The following is a 7,146-nucleotide window of genomic DNA, read 5'->3' on the forward strand; positions in this document are numbered from 1 at the left end:
TAGAATCTTTGAGGGCAGGCATTTCTTCAGGCTGTTTTCCCTGAGGTTTCTCTGAAGCCAACAGAATTGCAGCACCTGTCTCAGTCTTTCAATGGTTGTGGCTTGCCCGCATCCTTGCTCGGTAATGAGGAGAGATGGTGATTACCTAGCATGGCTGTTTCTATGTCTCCGTGGATCCAGGTGGCAAGTGACTATCAGATATCTGACCCATCGTGAAGACTCAAATGCCAAAGTCCTCAGATCTAGCAGCTGAGAATCCTAGTCCCTTATGATATGCTTCCTTTCACTTATTGGGAAAGAAAGCCCGGGATTAGAATTTACCCTGACCCTCTGATACTGGCAGCCCACCTGGTGCCTCACTCTGGGAGCCTGTGCCATACATTTCTGAGGGTTTTGGTCTCTGAATCACTGACAACTTCACATCGGCTACCATCATTTCCTTTGTGACCTTACAGTTGTCAAATGAGCTTATGGCCTTTTTTTCCCTCCAGTCCTTTAGCCCTGAAGTGAAATAAAGCTGCACATTAATCAACTTGAATTCCCAGACACTTTGCTTTGAGCGTCTTTTGTAGTTCTTTGCTGACTGATATAACATGCGTTTAGAAGCGTGGCTGCCCTGCCCTTTCAGAATACATTGTGTTCTCAAAGCCACATGACATAAGCTTGTTTAGATGAAAGGACCAGTCCTGTTTTGGTAGCTTCTGTTTGGCTTATTTGACTTTGGTGAGATCATATTAAAGTTTCATGGTTTCTGAGTGTGTAAAATTGATGAAGCATAAATTAGTTGGCTGATCTATGCATTTCTGCTCTATTGTTTGAAAATGACTGTCTCTGGGAAGCTCCCTAGTGGATACAACCTTGCCTGCTTGGATCCTAGACAAAACACCACTGTTAGTATTTGTCAGAAAAGTATGCAGCTATGGAGAAGAAAAAAAAAAAAAGTTCTTTGAAAAGTTGGACAAACTGGCTATTTTTACAAGATTCTTTATTTTTTTATAACCATTATTTCTAAAGAATGTACATCCCACAGCGATGTGGGTGATCTAATGGCATTTTGTACCAGTAGTGTTAAAAATGAGAGTGACAGAATGAATCTCAAACTCTATGGCTATTTTTTAAAATAAACACATGAAAGCATATACTGAAAATATGTCAAGTAGGAAGGTGATGCGCTTGCCTTAAATACCAAGATGATTTAGTGAACACTAATTTGTTCCATAGTTAATAACAGATGTTCCCCTTGGGATCCCTTAAATATAGAAGTCTTGATGCATTTAAAATTAATAAAACAAATATTTGAGGCCTCCTAATTTAATTATGAATATTTTTCTTTTACAGCAATAAAGTAGCTCAGTATCATGAGAAATTTTAGCTATATGCCCTTTGTAGTTGGCTCAGCAAACCGTATATAATCCTCTCACAAATTAGAAAAAAATCTCAATAGTTTAAGAGAAATGTATGAGTCTGTGTACTATAGAGGAAGCAATCTGCTGGCTTGGTTACGTCCCTGCAATCTCAGACTTATTTTGTTCCCTGAATGAAAGTCATGTGATTTCCTATTTCAAAGCCTTTGTGCATATTTTCCCTCGACCTGGGACTCTCATGTCTCTGCCTGCCTCGTTCTGCTGTCTTCTGGGTTTCCACTTAGGTCACTACCCAGGAGGCCTTCCCTTGGACCCCCATCAACTCAGCCTCCCATCACATTCCCATCCTAAAGTCTGTACTTCCTATACCAAGCACACTTTTCCTGTGTTTGTCTTTCCTTTCCTGTTAGATGATATATCCTTCAAAGGCAGGGACTATCTTTGTTTGCTCAGCGCTGTATCCCCTGTATTTAGCACCAAAACCAAATTCACTGCTGTCCAATCGGATCTGACTCATAGCAATCCATCCTTGGCTTTCTGAAGCAGCATCACTACGGAAGTAGATCGCCCCTTCTTCCTTCCAAGGAGTGGCTGGTGGATTTGAACTGTCAGCCTTCTGGTTAGCAGTCAAGTGCCTTACATACTACGCTACCATATTGAACACTGTCCCTGGTATTATTGAAAACGTGGATTTCTATCAAGGTTTGACATCTCGACAGCTTGAGATGGGATCTTGCATCCGATCACTATTTTACATACATACGTGAGATAAGAATTGTCTAAGAATTATTCCTAATGGATTCCTTGGTCTCCCTTCATTAGCAGATTGTTCATTAATTATTTTCAACACCAAACCAAATACCAAACTCACTGCCAGGGAGTTAATTCCAACTCATAGTGACCCTACAGAACAGAGTAGAACTGTCTCATAAGTTTTCCAAGGCTGTAAATCTTTAGGGATGCACAGTGCCTCGTCTTTCCTCAAAGTAAATTTTATTGAGCTTTGTGCCAGGTATCACTGAAGATATGGTGACTAACAAGACTGAGCCTTTGCCCTCTGTAAGCAAATCAGGATTAAGTATCCTGCTAGATCTGTGTGCAAAGGATAACATCAGCAAACTTTTAACTTCAGAAGAATTAAACTATTGGAAGAAAGAGTATGGTCAGTTAGTGTTGAAACTTTACAGTGCAATGTTTTAGTAATACAGGGGGCACATTTGCTTTTTATTTAAGTTGTCTTAAAAATTCGATACCAAGTTCAGTTTGTCTACAATAAATCTCTTACCTTCAATATAATTAGAACATAAATTGTTACCAAATGATGAAATTCAGACATCTCTTAAGATATGCTAATTTAAAATGCATTGCTACCTAGTTAAAAAGGGAAATCAGGGGTGTGAGAAATACTGTAATTAGGGGACTAGTCTTTAAAACTTCACACATTCAGAATTTGCCAAAAAATAATAATAATAATAATAATAATAATAACTCAAATGCACTTTGTAATGTTTAGAAGTTATTAGAAGGTCTGTTTTAAACAAAGTCATTGTTTTGCCAAAAAATAAGATTTGTCAAAGTTACTATTTCTGTATTGTGCTTGTTTCCCTCTAAATTCAGAAAGGAAGGGAAAGGAAAAAGGAAACCAAGGGAAAAACAAAAATGAGGAACATGGTTATTGTGCAGAGAGGCTAACGGTTTGGGAAGAACTCACCTCTTGTACATACCACACTTACAGAAATCTCATGAGCCTTCAAAACACAGAGGGTTTGACAAGTTGTTCATCTGTGTAGGAAAAGCACTCCTACTGGGAGCAATGCATGGAAAGTTGGCCAATCTCAGAGGACCCGACATTCCTGTCAACTGTTGGTCAGTTTGGCCAACTCTGGCAGCAAATGTATGAAAAATTTTTCTTCACCTTAAATTTATGTGTGTGATCATCTGACAATTTCTACACCAAAAGAGAAGCAGAGATGACAGGAATTCAACATGAGAAAATGTTTTGTAAAATTTGCCCATCTCTATCTTCAGCATATAGGTATATTGGAGATTCTTAGAATGCTTACCCTTTTGGAACAAAATAATGAAGCTACGTGGGAGTGTTATCTATAAGGACAACCAGAAAACCACCTGCAACCATGGGAAGACAAGGTGTTTGGTCCTAATCCTGGGTGTGTTTCCAGAAGGCAGTCCACAACAGTGAAGAGAGACAGTTTAGTTTAAGATTATAGGGTCTGGAGTTTTTTACTTTCCAGATTTTAATCCAGAGTTCACTATTTACTAGCTGTGTGAATCTAGGTAAGTTACTTAACTTTTCTATACATTGGTTTTTTTATGGATAAATGGAGCTCCTGATAGCAAGTCTTCTTCCTAAGGTTGTTATTCACATAAGGTATAATAATACAGGTGGCAGGCTTAGAACAGTGCCCACTGTGTAAGCGTGTGACACATGATAACTAATGCTGTTCTCCCTCACTGTATTTCCATGTGCTGAGAAGGAGTGCTCCACCTCTCAGACTGAGGCAATGCACCAGCCTAGATCCCTAGCAGGTGCTCTTTCCACTAGGCTTTTTGCCTTTCCAGACCACTCCATCCTATAGGGTTGATTTATTTCAGATGCAAGACCTGATGCAGGCACATGAATAAACCAAGACAGTTATTATGTGCCTTGAAGAGATAAGCAAGCAGAATATGTGATGGCCTGAAGAAGATGATAAGCCTGAAGGCTAAGGTGCCTACTTACGATTCTATAAAATCACAAAACACAGATTCTAAGAGTGATAAAGTCCTTCAGAGCTCATATATGCCAAATCGTCTACCTGAGTAATAGATTCCTTTATTATCTCCCAATCAAACAGAAGCTGGCCTTGGCTTGCTGAGGTAATTCTGCAAGAGAGACAGCACATTGAGGGAGGGAGTGGGAAGAACAAGGAGACATGGGCTTTGGCTGGGCAAGTCACATCCCCTCTCATGTGCAGAATAAAGGATTTGAACAAGATGATTCTTTAAATTTCTTCATAAGAACTAGGGAATACTCTAAGACTCAATGACTTTATAACCTTATAGGTCAAACTCTTTCATCACTAGACAGCTCTCATAGTTTAAAAAAGTTTTCCATGTATACTCTATTTTTTTATCTCTTGGCCTTTGCTTTATCTTCTAAAGACAGAATAAATTCATTATCTTTTCCATATGAATCCCTTAAGGATTTGAAGGCAGCGATTCTGTCCTCTCTACTTCCAGTGTGCCACACACATTTGTGCATCTGTCCTGCTTCCAGCCCTCACTGTTAAAGACTTTTGCTTCTTGAGTCACTCAGAAAACCTCCTTCTCTGGTTTCACGCTCCATGCTCCACTCTTACCAAGCTTGTCAGTCTGTTGTACTGTTGTTGTTTACATGTTGCTGTGATGCTGGAGACCATGTTACTGGTATTTTAAATACCAGCAGGGTCACATATGGTGGAGAGGTTTCAGTGGAACTCCCACTAAGACAGACTAGGAGGAAGGATGGAGCCATCTACTTCTGAAATAATTGACCACTGAAAACTGACTGCATAGCAGTGAAACATTCTGATATAGTGCCGGAAGATGACCCCTCAGGTTGGAAGGCACTCAAAATACTACTGGGGAAGAGCTACCTCCTCAAAATAGAGACAACCTTAATGACATGGATGGAGTAAACTTTCTGGGCCTTCATTTGCTGATGTGGCACAACTCAAAATGGGAAGAAACAGCTGCAAACATTAATAATTAGAATGTGGAATGTATAAAGTATGAATCTAGGAAAATTGGAAGTCGTAAAAAATGAAATGAAATGCATAAAGATCAATATCTTAGGCATTACTGAGCTGAAATGGATTGGTATTAGCTAGTTTGAATGAGACAATCATATGGTCTACTATGCTTGGAATGACAAATTAAAGAGAAATTATGTCATATTCATTGTCAAAAAGAACATTTCAAGATCTATCCTGAAGTACAATGCTGTCGGTGACAGAAAAATATCCATACTCCTACAAAGAAGAATAATTAATACTACTATTCAAATATCTCGGAAGGAAGATGGGCAATCTACTTCCGTAGTGATACTGCCTCAGAAACCCAAGGAGGGTTCTCTATGAGTTGGGTACGACTCGACGGCACATAACAACAACAACAACAACATTCAAATATACGCGACAACTACTACAGCCAAACATGAAGAATTGAACATTTTAAACAACTTTTGTGCTCTGAAATTGACCAGATATGAAATGAAGATGTATTGATAATTACTGGTGATTGGAATGCAAAATTTAGAAACAAAGAAGAATCATCAGTAGTTGGAAAATATGACCTTGGTGATGGAAATGATGCTAGAGATCAGATGATAAAGTTTTGCAAGACCAATGACTTTATTTGTTTCATATATCTTTTTCTGTGACATAAATGGCAACAACATAAACATAAACATAAAAGTGGATCTTGCCAGATAGACTACCCGGGAATCAAATCATCTAGTGAAACCAAAAACCAAACTCACTGCTGTCAAGTTGGATCCGACTCATAGCAACCCCTCCTTGGGTTTCTGAAGTGGTATTACTACAGAAGTAGTTTGCCCAACCTGCCTTCTGAAGAGTGGCTGGTGGGTTTGAACCATCAGCCTTCTGATTAGCAGTCAAATGCCTTAGGCACTATGCCATGGAGAAGCTCAATATCATCAGTCAGAGAAAGGCCAGGAACTGACTGTAGAATAGATCAGACAATCAATTACTTGTTCATATGTAAATTGAAGTGGAAGCTGAAGAAAATTATAACCAGTCCACCAGAGCCAAAATATGATCTTGAGAATATTCCACCTAAATTTAGAGATCATCAGAAGAATAGATTTGACACATTGAACATCAATGACTGAAGACCAGATAAGGGGGATTACATCAGAACAAAAGAAAGCATAACATCACTAAAAAGACAAGAAATTAAGAAGAGACCAAAATGGATGTCAGAAGAGACCCTGAAACTTGCTCTTGAATGGACAGTGGCTAAACAATTGGAAGAAATCATGAAGTAAGGAGCTGAACAGAAGATTTCAAAGGGTAGCTCAAGAAGACAAAGTAAAGTATAATAATGAAATTAAAATATAGTATTATTATATTATTATAGCATTATAATGCAAAGACTTCAATTAGAAAACCGAAAGGAAAAAAAAACATGCTCAGCATTTCTCAAGCTGAAAGAACTGAAGAAAAATTCAAGCCTCAAGTTGCAACACTGCAGGATTCTATGGACAAAATATTGAACACTACAGGCAGGATCAAAATAAGATGGAAGGAATACACAATCACTGTACCAAAAAGAATTGGTCGACATTCAACAACTTCTATAGGTAGCATATGACCAAGAACCAGTGGTATTGAAAGATGTCCAAGTTGCAGCAACAATTGGTGACAAACAAGGCTCCAGGAATTCACAGAATACCCATTGAGATGCTTCAACAAAAACATGCAGCATTGGAGGTGCTCACTTGTTTATGCCAAGAAATTTAGAAGACAGCTACCTGGCCAACCTACTGGAAGAGATCCATATTTGTGCCCATTCCAAAGAAAGATGATCCAATAGAATGTGGAAATTATTAAATGGTATCAGCCTCAGAGATCCAGGTGAGGAGAGAGAACCCAGGCACGCTCAAAGCAGCAAGGTGGGAGAGCAGGAGAAAGGGGATTAAAAGGCCCAGGAATTCGGACTGAGGAGGAGTCAGCTGCAGAGATCCAGGTAAGGGTGGTACGAGAGGTTTCTAACAGGGAGA

Source organism: Orycteropus afer, unplaced genomic scaffold (genome assembly GCF_000298275.1).
Source record: "Orycteropus afer afer isolate SDZICR_OR568_19922 unplaced genomic scaffold, OryAfe1.0 scaffold00138, whole genome shotgun sequence".
In the NCBI taxonomy this organism is placed as follows: Eukaryota; Metazoa; Chordata; class Mammalia; order Tubulidentata; family Orycteropodidae; genus Orycteropus; species Orycteropus afer.